Source organism: Mytilus californianus, unplaced genomic scaffold, assembly GCF_021869535.1.
Source record: "Mytilus californianus isolate M0D057914Y unplaced genomic scaffold, xbMytCali1.0.p SCAF_1, whole genome shotgun sequence".
NCBI classification, from domain to species: domain Eukaryota; kingdom Metazoa; phylum Mollusca; class Bivalvia; order Mytilida; family Mytilidae; genus Mytilus; species Mytilus californianus.
The window spans coordinates 85,314,963-85,338,076 of NW_026262581.1; the positions used below are offsets into that span (position 1 = coordinate 85,314,963).

General features: G+C 32.0%; 1 protein-coding gene across 1 annotated transcript in view; it reads right to left on the minus strand.

The window, feature by feature from the left end:
• Positions 1-7,358, minus strand: part of LOC127725360 (dehydrogenase/reductase SDR family member 11-like) — a 75,533-nt gene extending 68,175 nt beyond the window's left edge. Inside the window, exon 1 of the mRNA XM_052232300.1 lies at positions 7,309-7,358. The gene's annotated coding sequence lies outside the window, so the exon portion shown is untranslated. The remainder of the gene's footprint in view (positions 1-7,308) is intronic.
• Between the last annotated feature and the right edge of the window lie 15,756 nt (positions 7,359-23,114).

Here is a 23,114-nt window from a genome sequence, read left to right on the forward strand (position 1 = left end):
AAACAAACAAAAATCTCCAAATAAGTTGAAGTTTACTGGTGCAGTAAAATTGGTACCGTGAATTTTATTATGAAAATATTAATAACTTCAAATTACTATAAAATTAAACATTACCAAAGCAATGCAAAAAAAAAGAAAAAAAATCTTTCAGATAAAAAATAACCTAAATCTTTAGCTTTCCAAAACTTTGATTTCTTGATCAGCGGTTGGGGAGAATAGTTATTTCCAATACAATTATTCCGATAAAAAACAGGAATTAAATTTTAAACATATTAAAAACTTTTAAGGGCATTATTTTTGAGCATTTCCCTGACATAATGAAACAGTATTTGATGTAAAAAGCCGGACCAAATTATTGGCTGTGAAATAAAATTTAGTTGTAACTCTAATGTATTAATTGATTTAAACTGTAAATAAAACAGGATAATTCCTCACTAAAATATTACATGATTTACATTCATACTCACAATCAGGAAACATACAATTCATACCTTTTCTTTCTACGGTTGTGTCACCTAATATCTATAACGCATTTTTTTTTTTAAATATTTCCCAAATGATAAGAAAGTCCTCACATCACTAAAACTTATCCATAAATGACATGCCGAAAAAGGAAGTCATGCATCAATTATAAACATTGCACTGACAATGAAACTAATTCTTGAATAGATCATTTGAGCCTTGAGCACTTTACAATATTCTAAGTTTGTAAGAGAATGATAATCCCTTACTTCATGATAAGTACTCGCTAACGCTCGTACTTATTCATGAAGAAAGGGATTATCATTCTCTTACATATACTCTGAATATACATGTAGGTAACAAGCTAATTAAGGTATAAGACAGTGACCTACTAATTGTTTCTTTTAAACACAAATTATGGCATGTTTCTACAATATTTTTTTTTTCTTTTTAATTTTTTGTTCATTCATTACAAAATAAAAAATCTTCCATGGTTGTGTAATTACAGAAGGTATACTGTGTAGGATTTGATTTGTCAGCTAACTTTTGCTAAGGTCATAGATTTTCATAATTTTTTGAGAAAACACAAGATTCAATCTTTCTGAGCCCAAATTTCAAATGTAATTGAGTTGTAATTGAAAAGTAATTGTCAATTAGACAATTTTGGCTTTGTAATTCATTACTTTCAATTACTTGTAATTGAAAAAATGATCAATTACACATTACATTCAATTACTTGAGAAATTGTAATTAATTACAGCCAATTACAATTACATATTTCAATTACCCCATGTCTGAATCACAAACTAATACATTGTTGACGCCAAATACCAAATATCATTGACCTACCACTAGTGGTTCACCATGAACTAGACCTAATCACAAACTAATACATTGTTGACGCCACCGCCGCCGGAAACAGCAAACCTAGGTCTCGCTTTTTGACTCCGTGATTTCAGATTATTTCTGTAAATAGTCAGTGGTAAGATATTTTAGATCGACAATCGAATAATGAGGGTGGTAGGAAGGGGACCGATCCCGAAATCCCAAATTGAAAGACACAAAATCCTGTAGTCCCGAATTAGAAAACACGAAATCCCGTTATAAAGCTAGGTCCTCAGTAACCATACCTCAATAATATCAAAATTGGATTACGGGGTGTTCTTTCAAATTTTAAGAACGAATAAAGTTGGATAAAACGGGGAAATGAATTAATACTCAGACAGGACTGCTCCTGTGCGGTGCCCCAGTACATGATTTGTCAGTCTATTTATAGTTTTTGGGCATCATAGTCATTTCGTACCATAACCATTTTATACCACCCATTTCATACCATATGTGAGATTAAAATGTATACCATTTTATACCATATGGAAGATTATAATGTTTATCATTTTGTACCATTGTATGCTATTTTTACATGTATGTGTATTTATTATTCAGTACTGAAGGTATAAGTTTTCTATGTTTAATTGCCTACCATTTGATAGAATGTGCGTACAGGAAATTGCTTAATTGGAACATGAACACACAATTACTCATGTTTAATTTCTTGCAATCATCTTCAATAGTGGGTTTTGTTTGATAGATAAATGATATAGATGCAGATTCAATATTTTATTAGAATCTCACCACATGTATAACATAAACATTAACATACATATATAAAACTGACAATAAAACAACATAAGCTGAAGAAATAGACATGTACAAATACCATTCTCAAAATTATTATTATATACAGTATATTTAATATTTTATACATTTCATTATATAAATACAAACATTTCGTCACTAGACAATTCATCAAAACACTAGATATATATATAACATAAAACATTTATTAAAACAAACAGAGTCAGTATAAGGGTCCATACTAATATTCCCATTTAAAACTGAATAATTTAATTTTGGATGTAACACGTCTTCTGATTGGCTGAAGGTGTTTTGTCTATCAGCTCATAGACATAATTTTGTCATGTGACCGTGACGTCACCAACGTTTTTTTTCAAAATTTACTCTTTAAAAATGGAATTTAGAATTAAATTATAAGGAATGACTGTAATATCTTTTCTGTCTATTCGCAATAACCTAAAAAATGTGCACCACATTTTTTATGTTATTTCTTCATAAACAGAAAAAATATGTGAGATTAAGATGTATACCATTTCGTACCATATGGAAAATTATGATGTTTATCATTTCGTACCATTGTATGCTATTTTTATATGTGTATTTATTATTCAGTAATGAAGGTAAATTTTACAGTCATTCCTTAAATATTTTTCATGTACCAAGTATGATATGGTAAAGTTCAATTTTCCTAGGGAGCGTCTTTTTACCACAGAACACCACAGAATACCACAGAACACTAAAAATATACCACAGAACTCCGAAATAGTAACAATTCAGACATTATAGTTGTTGTTATTGCTAATTATGTCTATAATATAACTTTTATTATTCAAATAAATTAAAATTTTCAATCTAGTGTCGACTCACTATCATTACGCCCCCAATTGACTTGGCCTTTAATTGGGTCCATACTAAAAATGAATGTAAGACCAATCATCGAGAAAACCAAAGAATTTTACCACTATAATGTTTTAAATAACCTATAAATTATAGATTACATGTATTTGTATTTAATTGTTGAAAATTGAAATTCGAAGACTGATTTCCGTTTGTGTGTGTGTGTATCTTCCTCAAATTTCAAGTGTAAAATTCAAGAAACAAGTGTAGATAAACTTTGTCTGTGGTCAAATTTCAATAATAAGAGAGATAATATTTAAGTGGAAAATTTTAATTTGATAACATCAATAACAAAACAATTCAATAAATACATGGTTAAGGTGATTAATGTCTTTTTTCGGCTCTTTCTGTTCTTGGTCTCTTTCTCTGCATAGGTTTTCCTGGCTATTGACTTAGCCTTGTTGACAACAGAATAAAGTCCATCTAAGGAAGTTATGATATTATCATGTTTTCTTTTCTTACTGTCCTGTAGGAAATAAGTGAAGAGCTTTCGTTTTTTCTCATCTGATTTGGTTTTCCAGATGGCATCAGCTATAGTATACTGTTAGTATGAATGAACAAGCATGTAGTCCCCAGAATGATGAAGGGCCGACCAAAGATTAATGAACTGAAGTCCACCATGTCAAATAGTTTATCAACCAAATCTGGGGCATGTTGGGGCTTCCAGTTGACTGCAACTTTCATCACCCGATTCATGGATTCTGCATTGTTGTTCATCCACAATTGTTTGGTGCCCAAACGTCTATTAGGTGCATTACTGAATTCTTGAACTCTAGGCTTAAAACTTTGTTCGTAATACTTCAGGAACTGAGGATAATTTGCGCTTAAGTCCTTGAGTTCTGAATCTGCCCTTGCAAATTGCAATGTGTCGTCTGCACTTGCAATTCCGTTATCTCCAAAGATTGTGTTGATGATGTTTTTCTTTCTTGGGTGCTGACACCAACACGATTTTGAAGGTAATGTTGTACATTGTCTTTTAAATGTTTCGTACACAATCTTCGTTTGGCGGTTGGGAATGCCTTTTCTATCGCCTTGGTCATCGCCTTTTCATCATCACTGCCGAACTTTATATTTTCATGGAGACGAAGTTCTACATTAATGGCTAGTTCCAGTGTGGCAGAAATGTGTGAAAGGAAGGCTCGGTATGTTGTGTATGACATATCCTTGTGTAGAAGCATTGGTCCTGCAAAGATTGGACGGTCTTTGGTTTCTTTTCTATTTACCCTACCCGCAGGTTCTTGTAAACAATGGATGTGACATAAAAGCTTCCGAGATTGAATGTTCTGTCAACCCCCAGAGGATGCTCTAACGTTTGTGCTAGGACATGTCTCAAATCTGTTATTTGGTTTTCTGTGTAACACACTATTGCTATAATAATGAGTAATACATCAACTTGATGAATTTTACAAACTAAGGTCCTTTTAAGGACCATCAATATTTTTCAAAAAGATCTATCATTGTTGTTCACTTAATTACCCTATTTTCATTTTCACCATTAATTATTTAGTACCAAAATTAAAAAGGACAAGAATAGGTAATTAATAGGTAATTAATTTCCGAAAGGTTTTGCCAATGATATAAGATTGATAGTAAATTATGTACATAAAAAACAAATATAGCTTGACACGTGTCGGTGATAAATATGTTCAATGTGTTAATCCATCACTTATCATGAATAATCGACATTAAAAATAAAGTAGTATGCTACCCCTACACATATTGAATTAACAAAATTAGACACACGTCAGTGATATATAGAAAACAAATTCAATGTCAAAAATTTAAAATATAAAATTATCAAATTGTAAATTTCATAAATATATTATATTCCGTAACTTAATAAGAAAGATGAATTAACAAAGCTTGATGTGAAATGACTTCTTTTGAGACATTGCTAATAAAACAAAAAGTTATGTAGGACTTCTTTGAAATTTCCGTTTCTTTTGACAGCGTGATTGAGTTATATAAGCCATCTGTTCTTTTCAATTTTTAACATAGACCTCATTAGTGGGTTTTTTTTTTTTAATTAATCTTAATAATGACCATAATATAGATGCATTTCAAATAAAATTTAAATGTATTCATAATAAGTAATCAGTCCAAGTCCTCAATCTCTTTCCGTTGGTTAGATTTTGATATTTGTCTCTAAATGTCTTATTTTTGGTACAACTATTTTATATAAGAAGAAGAAAATGAATAAAATATATATGGGGTGTCGACTCAGGGTGTCAATGACGGTGGTTTGCGGAGTTGTCATGTTATGGACTTTCCTTTTCTGTTCGGCGTAATCAATGTAGATATATTTGATATTTTAATCTTTTATTTAATATGATTTGTTGAATTAATAACTGAAATAATATATTTAGGTCACAATTAATACGATAAAACAAAAACAAACAAAAAATTTGCGCTGTTGGGCGATGTGCGGTTTGCGATCGGTGATTAATAGATTTACCGTCTAATTAATATTAGTTCATGCATTTTGTAAAGTTATTTTAATGTTATGTTGCATATTCAAATTGTTTTGTTGTTTGTTTTTATGTTCTGTGGTATATTTTGAGTGTTCTGTGGTATTCTGTGGTGTTCTGTGGTAAAAAGACGCTCCGAATTTCCTATGGTACAAAATGATACAGCATTTTTCCCATATGGTACGAAATGGTAAAGCATTTTTCCCATATGGTACGAAATGGTAAAGCATTTTTCCCATATGGTACGAAATGGTATTTTTTTCCATATTGTACGAAATGGTTTATGTTCATGGTACGAAATGGCAAATGCATGGTACAAAATGGGTAATTTTGGGTTCGAAATGGCAATGGTACGAAATGGTTATGATATAAAATGACTAGATACCAAACTCTTAACACCTGTAGTGATCACAAATCACATCCATTAGCAGTCAGGGGACTTATTGAAATAAGTGATTTTTAAATCACTTATTTAAGTAGCAAATTCGAAGTTTTGTCACAAATTGTGATTTTGTAGTTTTACCAAAATTTTAAACACATAGGTTTAGATAATATCTTTTCATTTGTAAAATTGAAAAAAATGAACTTTTTGCTTCTTTTAAGCAGCAAGGTTTATGCCTTTGATGCAATCATTTAGCTGCAAATTCTATTTTAGTTGAAAAAATGCTATAAAAATGGCTTTACATAATGAACTGATACTTTCTTAATAGATTTTTCCCAGCAGTGGGAGTATTTTTCCTGTAAAATTCAAGGTTTCATCTTATAGATTATGTAATAAAATTCTACTGTTCGCGATCAAAATTTCACTGTTCGGGGGTGTTGAAATTAGTGGGGTTATTAAAATAATGATACTTAAAGCAGTGATTTTTTGGAAGGAAATTGAGGTATGATACTTAAACAAGTGATTTTTATGTCATTATCCTAGATTTAGTACAAGGTCATCACCTGACATGACCCGGTCATCCTATCAACACAGATGTTGGTTCTGATAATTTTAGCAACATAATTAGTCCCTGGATCATTAGTATTCTATATTTAAAGCTACAATAAAATTAAATCACTTAGTCTAGTGATTAATTTGTACTGCTTAAATAGGTGATTATTAAAGAAAGGCAACTCTTACTTCCAACCTTTATGGACATATAATGTTACTTGAATCAGTGATTTAGAAAATCACTCATTTAAGTAAGTCCCCTGACTGATTAGTTTACTAGAATTATTCCTTCCTCGCCTTCAGTATCGCTTTTCCTTTTCCTGCAAGAGCCTGTATTTTACCAGAGATCCATGATGATTAAGGATTACTAGGTTAAATTTTTTTTATGTAATCGAGAAACATCAAGCGGTGACTTAGCTGCGGAACCGTAGCTCTTAGGTCCTTATGCTATTTTTTGACTATTTGCGGACCATCCGCAAATAGTCAAAAAATAACATGAGGACCTAAGAGCTACGGTTCCGCAGCTAGCGGTGACTGAGATGCTGAGTTATATCCGGGAAGAATGATGTCAAGTTATAGAAATTAAGGTTGAGACAGAAAAAACAAATGACTATATTTCAATGGTAGTTACGGCCTTGGCGTTTGTATTTGATTATCATTTTAGTTTATGGCCGCAGTTGTTTTGTTCATTTTTAAATTTAAAAATATACAAAATGAAATCATAGAGGTTTATGTAAGGAAATGTCTACGTTTCTAATGTCCAGCTATGAACTGGAGAACTGAGTATAACAGTATAATAGACGATTTGTAAAAGGAGAGATTCTTATATACAATATACGGTGTGTATGCCAAAGTACTTCAAAGATAATCAAGACCACATTTTTTTGCAATTTTTGACAACAAATGTCGTACTAGTCGCAGTTCTTTTCGGTAATTGTCGAGCTCTAACAGAAAAGTTGTATTTTGTGAGAAAGTAATGGAATGGAATCATTTCTATTACATCTGAATACTTCAAAAGATTTAAAAAAAAACCAAAACGTTACATTAAAAGGACAACCTTTTCACGCCTCATCGTGTAATTTATCGGTAGCTATCTTGTTTTGTTTTACTTTATTAAATAATTCCTTTAACGAGATTGATCTGTGGACCAATTTATATAAAGCGTTTATATTTGATTACCCCTTTCGTTTATGACCGTAGTTGTTTTGTGCATTTTTAAATTTAAATAGGTACAAAATGAAATCATAGATGTTTCTCTGAGGGGTTACACTAATGACTGGACCGAATGACAGGACCGAATGACAAGACCAAATGAAAAATGCTTATAACTTTTTCATTTCTCAAAGGATTTATCTCAAATTTGAAATAATATGAGGAAGGCGCTACCTTGAATGCCAGCTTACCAAAACTATGTCCTACATATTGATTGATTGTTGGTTTGCTGAAAGCCCAGTGGCAAATATTTCATGCATGTTCAGGACGAATGTCCTACATATAGTTTTTGTCTAAAATAAAATAAGTTTAGATGGAAAATGTTTAGGGAAAGATCATTGAACTTCAAAAGGCAGAAGGAGGTATGGTATTTTTTTTTTTTTTGGTGTGTCGCAGGAAGCATCAAAGCAAAAAATTAAAATAGCCTTCCTGGACGTCATAATTATTTGGACTAGTATTTTTCTTTAAAAATTGATGACAAAAAATACTCTGTTCAAGCAGAGGACAAAAAAAAAATATTCTGAATCCAGATTTTCCCCATACCTTCTAGTGTTATATTTTGACTAAATAATGTTGATTGATAGCATTGAAGTGCTTCACGTGTAAAAAATCTGACTCAAACAAAAAACCATACCCCCCTTTGAAGCTAAATGGTTGCTCCCTTATTGTTTTCTGCTGAAAATGAATTTATTGGTGATTTATATAAATGACAATGCTTACATTCATTATCTTGTGCATTTTCATATCCATTTTTCTTTCTTTGCAAATTTTATAAAATTTAAAACAATTAGACATTTGTTTAATTTCAAAACTATGAATACTGTACAGTTATACAATCCATAACTTTATTAAATTAATTTTTTGTTGATTTTCATGAAAAGGTGGAGGATTTGGAATATCTTTTTCATCAAATATCATTATCTAAAAGTTGTAGCGGTTTTTTTTTATTTAGTATTGCAAACAACGCTTTCTGTTTGTTGAATTATTTTTACTTTCTAAATTAGCTGGTTGTTCATATTGTATTCCCAGTTTCCTGCATCTCATATATATGTGATCAGCAAGAGGATCATTCTGATTGTTAAAAGAAGAGTTTTAATTTACAGTGAGCCTGCTTAGAATAATGTTTTGATAAGGTTTTTCATTTTCATCTAAGCATATAAGGAACCATAAATAGGATTGTTAAGTTGATAATCTAAAGATTTTGCTATTTTCTAGGATGCTATTTAAAATTTGAGGGGAGAACACTGCTCAGCAGTATAAATGCATTCCTGATCATCTTCTTTTTGTGGGTTTCTACATCAATTTCATGTACTAATTCAGAGTCGGTTTTATGTCATTTCTTGCATAATTTGTTTTATTAGCTTACTTTTCAAGTTTTTATACGACGGCAATATAAAATTGAGAATCGAAATGGGGAATATGTCAAAAATTTGCTTTCGAGTAATGCTATCATGTCGCTGTTGCTGCCCGAAGACACATTTGATTTCCGGACAATAACTTTAAGTAAATCGATCTCTATGCCAATGTATGAAATTGTACCAGAAGGTTCAATACACAAAAGGAAGGTTAGAATTGATTTTGGGGGTTATGGTACCAACAGTTTAGGAGTCAGTGGTGAAAAACAACATTTTTGGGTTGTTTTTTTTCCATAATTTTGGGGTTTTTTCTCCAAAAATTTACCATTTTTACATTGATTATTTCTCATTTATATATAAATGCAACTCATACTGATATGGCAGGTGATACACACGAAACAGTGTGTGTAAATCATTTTATCGGTAATTTGTGCATTTTTCCTTTGATGTGTACTCCTTGTCCTTGATAATGTCGACGTCATTATCAGTGGACTGGTCATGATAAAGAAAATATATTGGGTTAGTTCGCAATTGACATGCACAAGTGCACCGCAAAAGGATCTTCTTTCCCTTTAATTCACAAAATTGCACATGATTTTTTTCACAGAAACGCACACGTTATTTCATGAATGAAACACTTGTCATTGTTTGAAAATTTTCAGTAATCAGCTGGTAATAAAACTTTAGTTTAGCCTTTTTGAACGATTCACTGATTGTGTGAAAATTTGAACAGAAAATGTACGAGAAACCTGATAAAATTGCGGAATTATTGATAGCTTTCCTTACTATCCACAAGGACATATCGCTAACATATCGTCCATGCTATTCTGATTTGACGCACGGTTTTTATTCCTACATAGTCTGGCATGGCTGGTGCTGTTCCAAGTTGTCTTCTTTTGCTGCATGTTTCTTGAGAAGTATTTGTTTGACCTGGTCAGTCACTATAAAGTGTTACAATTCATATTAAGACGCAACACATAAATAGTGACCAAAAAGGTACCGCTTTCACATGCATGACATGAGAGAATCTAGAAAAAAAATTAAATGTACACATTTTCAACATTTTTGTGGGACTATCATATAAAATTAAGGAGATATGTAGTTGGAGACTGCTGCTGAAAAGAAATGTTTGGGCTCACCTGATACCTGTTTTCAAATAAGTCCATATTAAAGTTTGAAGGGTCCAAAATTAAAATATGTCTGATTTCAACTGACATAAAATTTTTGGTGTTTTTTATATGCTAAATCTACATCTGTGGTTGTATCAGGCTGTGCTTGGCGAAGCATTTTATTGCTGTTTTGTTTGTACTTTATTTTATTTTGGTAATGAAAATTAACTTGTAGTTGTGAAGTTGCTAACATTTTTAAAAGATGATAATTAGATAACTTCGCATGGTGACGACACTGATGTTTTCGTAGATTTACTTTTTCCCAGGAATGCTTCATCTGTTGATACATGAATATTCTCACTGTGAACGATTTGTGTCTCAAAAAAAACTTGTAAGATTTCTGCAGTTATTTTTGTTGAATACATACATACACATAGGGTGAAAATTGGGTACTTGGTGCAATTTGAGTACTGTGACGTTATAGCCATAATTGTTTATTGCTATAATAGGTTGAAATGTGCACCTGATAAAAGTATTCGGTAAAGTGAAAATGTTTTAATCAGGTTTAAACTGACGCATAAAATATACTGGTGACTGCGGGAGGCAAATATTTATATTGCCTCCAAATAATGTGTCTGCAGCTTTAATTTCAAAGGATGTATGTAGCCCACATACTTCCAAGTAACATGCTCTATACCTATCAAAAGTCATGGTATTATCATGGGTTATCATAACTCCATTGTAATTCCCATAAAATCCAATTTTGGACAATATGGGAGCATACAATATATACCTAAATGTATCACTCAGACTCAAGTCTCCTTTTACTATGATTAAACTTAGAGAGTGAAAACAAAACAGTCTCCATCTCCTGGGACTGTTTAAGGTAGATATGTGTCATAATTAATGACAAGATTTGTTGAGAGTCTGTCAAAGGAAGTACAGTGACAGTCTACAAAATTAGAAGATTGTGAATTTGAATATATATATTTTTTTTTAAACTTTTGTTAAGTTTTGAATTACACCTGCATTTATCTGTTAGCTAGGAATAACAGTGACCACATTCCACAGTATAACCAACTTCATTATCACTGTAACTGATATGGGAAATTCTGTAGCAGATTTTACTACCTTCACCTCCGCCTCCGGCTACGTTTCTCCCAAAATTTATTGCTTGCAGAGGGTCTTTCTGTGTTCCCATGGCTGGACGGAACTTTTACACTCAAATGTTATCATTAATTATGATATTGTGACTTTTAAATGAAGTACCTGTGGTAATTTAGGAGATTTGTCACTGATAATGGAAAGATGAAGCAGACGACGAAACATGGCGTAAGATATTGTTGTCCAAACTTCGGTTATTTCCGTGGTACAATAAAATTTAAATAAACTGCACAAGTTACTAAAATTTCTAAATTCTTGTTTTTGTAAACATGTCACATTTAACATCGAATTTATTCCGTTTTGTCCCGTTTTTTCAAGATCCCGATTAAACGAGAATCTGGCAGCCATTAAAAATATAAGGGTTAAACTAATGTCCTGAAATTGTCCTTACGGATATTCCAATGCTAATTTCGTTTTCATTATTTGAAGAATTGACCTTATATTTGGAGCCAAGCAAGAATACAATGTTTATTTAATAAATAAAATGAAAAAATAGAAAACAAATATTTTTAAGAGTTAGATACCTTGACTTGATCTACTTCGAAAATTAAAAAAAAAAAGTTATCGTTCTTTATTCCAATTCGATGCTTCTACCATAAGTGCCAGCTAAAGCTGGCATATAATAAGATTTCATCATTTTATATATAGATTAAAGAAAAAAAAAATTTATTAGAAGCTTTTGAAAACGTGACCTGATCAACGCTGATAATGACAGGACCAACCTCGACAATGACAGGACCAAATAAAAATGCTAATAACTTTTTTAGTTTTCAAAGGAATTATCTCAGATTTGAAATATAGAATAAGATGTCATCCTATAACATGTATAATACATAAATTTTATACAAATTATAGATTTTTTTTTCAAAAACTTGCGAAAACGTGACATGACCATCGGAATCCATGACAAATCGCCCCACTGGCAAATCGCCCCTCACATAATCGCCCCACTTTTTCACAAACTCGCCCCACTTTCTTAAAAATCGCCCCACTTTTGTTTACCAACTCGCCCCACTTATGAAAAGGATAAAATTCCATTGAAAATAGGTTAGATATATTGCTCCATTTATGAAAAGGGAAAAAAGTCCCTCTGATATAAGGTCTGCCAACTCGCCCCACTTGTGAAAAATAGATAAATCCTGATGAATTTAGTATAATGCCAACTCGCCCCACTTATGAAAAAAGATGCAATCCCGTTGTATATCTATGTTCCTGCCCCACTTATAAATAAAATCAATACCTATTAAAACCTTAGATACACATGTTTTTCCCGTTTGAATGGTTTTACACTAGTCATTTTTGGTGCCCTTTATAGCTTACTGTTCGATGTGAGCCAAGCTAGGCTCCGTGTTGAAGACCGTACTTTGACTTATACAATATACATAATGGTTTTTCTTTTACAAATTGTGACTTGGATGGAGAGTTGTCTCATTGGCACTCATACCACATCTTTTTATATCTATTTTGTAGTTCTTATCTTTTTGTTGAAATAAAGCACAAAGAAGTGAGTATCAGTATTTTCTGTGACGTGAATGCCAACTAGCCCAACCAGTGAAAAATAGAAAAATCCTAATGAATTGAGTAATGCCAACTCGACCCACTTTAATTATGAAAAAAATAAAATACCTGATGAATCAAGTTGAGTCATGCCAACTCAATGTCAATAATAATGATTTAGTAAATTTTCGTTTTTTTGTATTCTGTGTATAAGATTTTTTTAATTAAGTGGGGCGAGTTGGCAGACCTGAAATTATATATTCATCTAGGTTTACATTATTTCATTAAGTGGGGCGAGTTGGCAGGAGAAAAATTAACGGGATTTAATTAACCCTTTTCACAAGTGGGGCGATTTTTTTAAAAGTGGGGCGAGTTGATAAACCAGTTTGGGGCGATTTTTTAAAAGTGGGGCGAGTTGGTGAAAAAGTGGGGCGATTTGGTGTGGGGCGATTTGCCAGTGGGGCGATTTGTCCTGCTTCCGACCATCGCTGACTGACAGGACCAACCTCGACAGTGACAGGACCAAATGAAACTGCTAATTATTTTTTTATTTCTCAGAGTATTGCTCTCAAATTTGAAACATGATACGATTAGACCATATCATACATGAATTTAAGAAAAATACAGAAAAAAAGGTAGTAAAAGCTTGCGGTAATGTGACCTGACCAACGCTGACAATGACAGGTCCAACCTCGACAATGACAGGACAAAAATGTTAAGGGAACGATCATTGAACTTCCAAAGGCAGGATGGATTATGTTTTTTTTCTTCAAAAATATTCTGATTCCCAAATTGATGAAAAAAAATATTCTAATCAAGTAGAGGACAAAAAAATATTCTGAATCCAGATTATTCCCAAACCTTCTAGTGTTAATTTTTGACCAAATAATTTTGATTGATAGCGTTGTAGCCCTTTGCGTGAAACTCAAACAAAAATTTAAACCCCCACACGCCCTTTAGAAGCTAAATAGTTGCACCCTTATTGTCCATATTGTTTTCTGCTGAAAATAAATTTATTGTTGATTTATCTATAAATGACAATGCTTAAATTCATTATCTTGTTCCATTTTCAAATCCATTTTTCTTTCATTGCAAATTTTACAAAATTTAAAACAATAAGACATTTGTTTAATTTCAAAACTATGAATACTGTTATACAATCCATAACTTTATTAAATAAATTTTTTGTTGATTTTCATGAAAAGGTGGAGGATTTGGAATATCTTTTTCATTAATATCTAAAAGTTGTAGCTGTTTTTTTATTTAGTATTGCAAACAACGCTTCCTGTTTGTTGAACTATTTTTACTTTCTAAATTAGCTGGATGTTCATATTGTATTCCCAATTTCCTGCATCTCATATATATGTGATCAGCAAGAGGATCATTCTGATTATTAAAAGAAGAGTTTGAATTTACAGTGATCCTGTTTAGAATAATGTTTTGATCAGGTTTTTATACGCCCGTCAATTTTTGACGGGATGTATTATGGTATACAAATGTCCGGTGTCCGTCCATCCGTCTGTCCGTCTGTCTGTCCGGCGTAAACATGTCGCACCGTAACTTGAGAATGACTTATCCAAATTTCATGAAACCTAATATAGTTGTTTCTTATGATGGTCAAACGATCTGTATACTTTTTGGTGAAAATTAGATTAAAACTTTTTGAGTAACGGGACTTAGTCGCACCGTATCTCAAAAACAATTTATGATTATTGCTTAAAACTTTACACACTTCTTAGTTATATTAATCTTAAGATCTGTATACTTTTTGGTGATGATTCAAAATTTTATTTTAGAGATATTGAGTATTTTGTTAAACAAGAGGCTCTCAAGAGCCTGAATCGCTCACCTGCATTTCAGAGAAGATTTTTAAATGTTAGCAAACTTGATGAACAAATTGTGTAAAATTGTCTTTAAAGGGCAATAACTCCTTAAGGGGTCAATTGACAATTTTGGTCATATTAACTTTTTTGTAGATCTTACTTTGCTGAACATTATTGCTGCTTACAGTTTACATATATCTATAGTAATATTCAAAATAATAACAAAAAACTGCAAAATTTTGTTAAAACTACCAATTCGGTGGCAGCAACCCAACAATGGGTTGTTCGATTCGTCTGAAACTTTTAGGGCCGATAGATCTTGACCAATTAAACAATTTTACTCCTTGTCAGATTTGCTCTAAATGCTTAAGTTTTTGAGATATAAGCCAAAAACTGCATTTGACCCCTATGTTCTATTTTTAGCCATGGCGGCCATGTTTGTCGATGGATCAAAACTTCGGATACAATTTATAAACTAGATACCCTAAGGAACATTTAGTTAAAGTTTGAAGGTATTTGGCCCAGTAGTTTAGGAGGAGAAGATTTTTTAAATTGTTTACGACGACGGACGACGACGGACGCCAAGTGATGGCATAAGCTCACATGGGGCCCTTTGGGCCCCGGTGAGCTAAAAAGGGGGTGGGGTTTTTCACATGTCGCGCCGTATCTCAAAAACGATTTATGATTATTGCTTAAAATTTTACACACTTCTTAGTTATATTAATCTAAAGATCTGTATACTTTTTGGTTTTGATTCAAAATTTTATTTTTGAGATATTGATTTTTTTTTTAAAAGGAGGGTTTTCACATGTTGCGCCGTATCTCAAAAACGATTTATGATTATTGCTTAAAATTTTACACACTTCTTAGTTATATTAATCTAAAGATCTGTATACTTTTTGGTTTTGATTCAAGATTTTATTTTAGAGATATTGAGTTTTTTGTTTAAAAAAAAGGGGGGTATTCGCATGTCACGCCGTATGTCAGAAACTATTTATGCTTATTGCATAAAAATTCACACACAAGATGACGGGCGTATCATGCGCTCATGGCGCAGCTGTTTATTCATTTTGATCTAAGCATAAGGAACCATAAATAGGATTGTTAAGTTGATAATCATAAATCTAATGATTTTGCTATTTTCTAGGATGCTATTTAAAATTTGAGGGGAGATCACTGCTCAGCAGTATAAATGTATTCCTGATCATCTTCTGTTTGTGGGTTTCTACATCAATTTCAAAAATTTGCTTTCGAGTTATGCAATCATGTCGCTGTTGTCCGAAGACACATTTGGTTTCCGGACAATAACTTTAGTTTAAGTAAATGGATCTCTATGACAATGTATGAAATTGTACCAAAAGGTTCAACTTCAATACACAAAAGGAAGGTTAGAATTGATTTTGGGGGTTATCATATGGTACCAACAGTTTAGGAGTCAGTGGTAAAAAACAACATTTTTGGATTGTTTTTTCCATAATTTTTGGGTTTTTTCTCCAAAAATTTACCATTTTTACATTGATTATTTCTCATTTATATATAAATGCAACAAATACTGATATAAGCTTTCCTTACTATTCACAAGGACATATAACTAACATATCGTCCATGCTATTCTGATCTGAGTTTTTATTCATACATAGTCTGGCATGGCTGGTGCTGTTCCAAGTTGTCTTCTTTCTCTGCATGTTTCTTCAGACGTATTTTTTTGACCTGGTCAGTCACTATAAAGTGTTACAATTCATATTTAGACACAACACATAAATAGTGACCAAAAAGGTACCGCTTTCACATGTATGACATGAGAGAATCTAGAAAAAAATTAAATGTACACATAATTTTACAACATTTTTGTGGGACTATCAAATAAAATTAAGGAGATATGTAGTTGGAGACTGCTGCTGAATAGAATTGTTCGACTCACCTGATACCTGTTTTCAAATTAGTCCATATTAAAGTTTGAAGGGTCCAAAAATAAAATATGTTTGATTTCAACTGACATAAAATTTTTGGTGTTTTTTATATGCTAAATCTACATCTGCAGTTGTATCAGGCTGTGCTTGGCGAAGCATTTTATTGCTTTTTTGTTTGTACTTTATTTTGGTCATGAAAATTAACTTGTAGTTGTGAAGTTGCTTATATTTCTAAAAGATGATAATTAGATAACTTCACATGGTGACAACACTGACGTTTTCGTAGATTTACTTTTCCCCGGGAATGCTTCATCTGGTCAAAGACTGTTGATATATTCTCATTGTGAACGATTTGTGTATATTTAAATATATTAACCAATGTTGAAAGACATGTATAATGTCAAATCATAACAATACAAATTGTTTAGTCTCAAAGAAAACTTGTAAGATTTTCGCAGTTATTTTTGTTGAATAGGTGCAAATTGGATACTCTGTGCAATTTGGGAACTGTGACGTTATAGCTATAAGTATTTATTGCTTTAATAGGTTGAAATGTGCACCTGATAAAAGTATTCAGTAGAGGGAAAATGTTTTGATCAGGTTTAAACTGACGCATAAAATATACAGCCGACTGCGGGGGGCAATTATTTATATTGCATCCAAATAATGTGTCGGCAGCTTGAATTTCAAAGGATGTAGCCCACATACTTCCCTATACCTATCAAAAGTCATGGTATTATCATGGGTTATCATAACTCCATCTTCCCATAAAATCCTATTTTGGACAATATGGGTGCATACAATATATATATGTACCTATAAATGTATCACTCAGACTCGAGTCTTCTTTTACAGCTGTTTTATGATTAAACTTAGAGAGTGAAAAAAAAACAACAAAAACAGTCTGTTTAAGGTAGATATGTGTCATAATTAATGACAAGATTTGTTGAGAGTTTGTCAAAGGAAGTACAGGATATTTTTGTTGTTGAAAACTTTTGTTAAGTTTTGAATTTTCACCTGCAATTGTCTGTGAGCTACAGGAATAACCGTGATCACATTCAACAGTATAACCAATTTCATTATCACTGTAACTTGATATAGGACATTCTGTAGCAGATGAATAATAGTAGTCATGGTCAACCAGCAGAGGCAGTGCCAGAGCACCGGATTTTACTACCTCCCGAAATGTATTGCTTGCAGTGGGATTTTCTGTGTTCCCATGGCTGGACGGAACTTTTACACTACAAATGTTATCATAAATTATGATATTGTAACTTTTAAATGAATACCTGTGGTTATTTAGGAAATTTGTCACTGATAATGGGAAGATGAAGCAGACGATGAAACATGCATGGCGTAAGATGTTGTTGTCTAAACTTCGGTTATTTCCGTGGTACAATAAAATTTAAATAAACTACACAAATTACTAAAATTTCTAAATTCTTGTTTTTGTAAACAAATAAAAATTCATGTCGTATTTAAATTGAATTTATTCCGTTTTGTGCCGTTTTTTCAAGATCGCGATTAAACGAGAATCTGGCTGCCATTAAAAATATAAGGGTAAACTAATGTCCTGACAATGTCCTGACGGATATTCCAATGCTAATTTCGTTTTCATTATTTGAAGAATTGACTTCATACTTGGAGCCAAGCAAGAATACAATATTTATTTAATAAATATAAGGAAAAAAAAGAAAAAAAATATTTTTAAGAATTAAATAACTTGACTTGATCAACTTCGATTTATTTTTTTTAAATCGTACGAGATTTGACGAGAGTGACGAAACTTTTTAGATTGGTCATGTCGAGAGAGTTATCGTTCTTTATTCCAATTCGATGCTTCTACCATAAGTGCCAGCTAAAGCTGGCATATTAATAAGATATTTCTAAAATAACTTAGGAAAAATATATTTTTGGTGGGTAAAAAACTTGACCTAGCTGACAAACGTACGTTTGCGGACAGAAAGTCACAGGCAAAAAGACACAAATGATCAGTATACAATTGTTTGAATATTTAAGAGAGAGATCTTGAAATATTTACTTGATATTGCATATAATCATTTTACAGTTTAGGAAATAGTTCATTAAACTAGATAAATTAAGATTTATTGAATTCTAATCATTATATTTCTTGACATTTGACACCATGAGGTCGTTTAAGTACCAAGCCACTTTGACATTTTGTTTTATTTTATTCTTATGTCTGTGACTTTCTGTCCTACATTGTCAGTGACCCAGGAAAATGAATATCATATACTATGTTTTTTATATGTAATAGGATTTGCTTCAAATTTATAGAAACATAAGGATTGAATTATTCATTTTATCAAATATAAAAAGACTATTAAAAGATTATCAAACATATTAGCCAACGATATATTTATTGACTTGAGGGAACATTTAATACTAAGAAAGGTATCCTGCACAAGGCGCGGGCAAACCTCAAGTAGTCCGTGAAAATGTTTGCTTATATTTTATGAAAATATTTAAAACTACAAAGATATCATGCATGCAAGGGTCGGGCATACTTCAACAAATGTTTATTTGTTTTTTATGTAAAAAAATATAACTATCAAGATATAACCTGCACAAGGCTCGAGCATTCCTCAAGAAATACGTGGAAATAATTATTTACTGTTCTGAAAATATTAAAAAAACAACTATATGTGATTTTAATTATTGTAATCACAAATTATATTGGATTTATCAACTCATTTATGGCTTATTTCACACCTTTTGTATGTTACTTTATAATTGTGATCAAACGTGTCAAATTATGACCGGTAATTAATATACAACATAATCTACAACACAGTTATATACAATATACTACTCAATACCATAAAAAGTTCAAATCGCGGTGGGCGTACGCAGACCTAACGTTTTTTTCCCCAAGTTTTTTTCTTTAATATTTGATAAAAACTTAACCATTCAATCTTAATGTTTTTTTTTTTTTTTTTATTAATTTTAAGCAAATCCTATAACATTTAAATAAATATACAGTAGTACGTACAACGATCCGGACAACGCTGGTTAGGTCAAGTTTTTTGCCCTAATAAAAATATTTTTCATATTTTTTTTATATTATCTAATTAATCATAGATCAACTTTTGTAGGTAAAATCACAAAGAAATTAGGACTTATCATCGGTCAGTCGACATTGCCAACTTCGGTCAGGTCACGTTTACAGAATTTTCTGATATTTAATTTAAATATTTTCCTATATTTATGTACTAAATATTGAAATCTTATTATTTTTCAAATTTGACATTAATCCTTATAGAAATAAAAAAGTTAGTAGCATTTTCATTTGGTCCTGTCATTGTCGATGTTGGTCCTGTCATTGTCAGCGTTGGTCAGGTCACATAACAACAAATGGAAGTTTTTAACGACCTTGACTGGCTATACAGCCCTTGCACGGTCGGTAAGGTCACATAATCATTACCGCAAGCTTTTTATACCTTTTTTCTATATTTTTCTTTAATTATGTATAAAATGGTTTAATCTAATTTCAAATTTCAGAGCAATATTTTGAGAAATAAAAAAGACTTAGTAATTAGCAGTTTCATTTGGTCCTGTCATTGTCGAGGTTGGTCCTGTCAGTCAGCGATGGTCATGTCACGTTTTCGCAATTTAAAAAAAAATCTATATTTGTTCTTTAATTTATGTATTAAAAGATGAGATCTTATTATATTTTAAATCTGAGATAATTCCATTGAAAAATAAAAAAGTTAATAGCACTTTTATTTGGTCCTGTCATTGTCGAGGTTTGTCCTGTCATTGTCAGCGTTGGTCAGGTCAAATTACCGCAAGCTTTTAATATTTTTTTCTATATTATTCCTATATTTATGTATAAAATGGTCTGATCTTATTATATTTCAAATTTCAGAGAAATATTATGAGAAATAAAAAATATTGGTCGTGAAGAGATGATAGACATTTTACAGCTTCTTTGTCTCTGAATACTGGTCGATCATTCGCACAGTTTTTCAACTTTTGGATTCGACGTTTTATCAGAGACCTGATTGCTTTAACCCATTTGGACAAAGTGTCCAATTCAACTTCTTCTCGTTTAGCCCATGCTCTGACATAGTCCTCAATGTAATCCATAATTATTTTGAAGTTATGGTTCCATTTGATGTGTTGGGATTCTCTGAACTTAGGACCATTAGATATCACCTTTCGGAAATGCTCATGTTGAATTATGTTTAGATCCCCTTTAATAACATGGCCAGAGGGGCTGTAAATATAAGCCGAGTGGAAACAGTCACATGTCAGCGTATTTTTTTTATGTATTCTTTTAAATCAAGGTCCTGCAATGCTTGCTTATAGTTGAATACTTTAGGTGAAATGGTTTTGGTGTAACTGTAGGATACAATAGGACAGACTGATTTTGAAAATAAAGTGGAATTTTAGATGTTACCTCTTTGTGATGAAGAACGTTGCTGATATTGATAGCATCAATTCCTTTATTCGAAAACTGAACTGGAAGGAATTTCCTATTTTAATCATGTAATGGTTCTGATCTAATTGGTTTGAAAAGACGGAAACTAAATCACAAATTATACTGAGCAGTCTGTATATTGGAGAAAACGTATGTATGTATCTCTTGTCAAGTGCATAATCTCTCAAACATTTAAAAAAATTAAAAGGCAGTGAATAGTTTTAATGTAATGTAACCCTGGCGGATGATGAAGATGTGAAGGAAGGTCATCAGAGCTCCTAGAGGGCGATCTAGATTTGGAAGACTTTTTTTACATCGGACCGATGGTAATGTTTTTTGCCCATGACTACGCTGGGGTCTTAAGTTAGTATCAAATAAGTTCATTACATTTACATCACTGCAGGCTGGACTTGACAAATGTCCTACGACTTTGATGTTATCATTGCAACCATATGGCATTGCAGTACCTAGTTCACTTATCCAGAAATTTTCTCTATCTTTTCGAAAAGGAGTACTTAGTATAGGGCTATTGATGTGGGGATACATTTTCTCGATGATGCGTTCTTTCCTAGATAAAGAAGGATTATGGTCCGGTTGATTAAAATGGTTATTAAGGAACCCTAAATTGCGGATCTTTATTATCAGATCGTGGTTGATTCATCCTTTTACGCAAAGTTGGTGGAGTTTCACCAACATAAAGTACCCCACACATTCAATTCCGTAAACGACATTGTCCGTGGAATAGTCTAGAGGCTCAAAAGATTTTGTATATTAAGTTTTTTCCTGTTAAGTTACTAGTGAAATCTGGAGTAGGATTAAAATATTACATGTCTTACATGTGCTCCTCGTTCCTTTTTTTATGTTTACAAGTAGAAATGATAGGAGTTGATTCACTAGTAGCGGGTGTTTTTAAACAGTCGAAAATATTAACAGTACATGGTTTTGATTTTTGAAAAGTATCTGCATTTTAAAGTAATAATTACCCTCAGTTTGTACACGAGTCAAATCAGGGGTATCCTGTAGAATGTTCCGTGTATATCACAAATCCAATGCTACAGTGTTCCGTGTAGCAAAAGAGGACCTTGGTAACTCGAGCGACGTCATAGCCGGTTTTTTCTTTGTATTGCTATGCATTTAGCTACCAAATTAATGATGCCCTCGTGGAATAATCCACCAGCAGTAAAGTTTCTTCAAGGAAAATTTAAAACGGAAAGTCCCTTCAAAATCTCAAACACATCAAACGAATGACTAGTTTTTATCAGATCGACACAAAGCACAAAACAAATATAAGAAATACGAAAGGCACAAAGTACCGATCAAAGAGTACGCGCAGTTGCTGAATGGTATATCAAAGCAAATAACAACTAACAAATAAATCATGTTTCCAGAATTAAATCAGTCAGTGCATATCCAATATATTTAGTGTAAATACGTAATAAACAGTCTGAGAAAAATACGCACCTTGAGCACTTGCAAAATATAATCTTTGATTGATACGTTGGGTATTATGATAACATATATGATAAGATAAGGTCACGCCCGTTTAATTAAATGTACACTTTATTGGGGGATAAAACGATTGTTGTTGAATAAAAGAAAAAGAAAAAGAAGAGCGGATAATAAGATATAAATGTTTCATTGTTTAATTTTCCGATGGATAGATAGATAAAAAAAAATAGTGTAAGAAAGATCATATACGATAATTACACTTAATACAGATAATCTAACACCCTTTTGGTAACATAACTTCTCGTGTATTAACTTATTTGTACATCCTTGGCTTTCAATCCTAGGCCTTTTGTTCAGAAACTACAATATATATTAGGGTGTGGCTTCTGTTGCACGAATATTATTTTTCAACATATGTGAAATAAACAGTTGAATATATTTTCATTATTTTGTCATTTTACGGTATTACCCATTTCTCATGACAGTATATCCTTTGTGTCCGTTTGGGTTCTATGAATCTTCAAACATAATTTATTAAATACTAAAATTAGATTTGTTTTCAAGTTGTTTGTGTTGCTGTGTATGGCTCCCCTGTACTTGGCGATCGCGATACTGGTATACCCTTATTGTACACAATACTGGAATACAATTTTGTACCAGTATTGTATTCTAGTATTGTACCATCTTTAACTCAACATGCTCAAGAAAGGTATGTTATAAATCATATCAGTACCAAGGCACTCATTGTTGAAGGT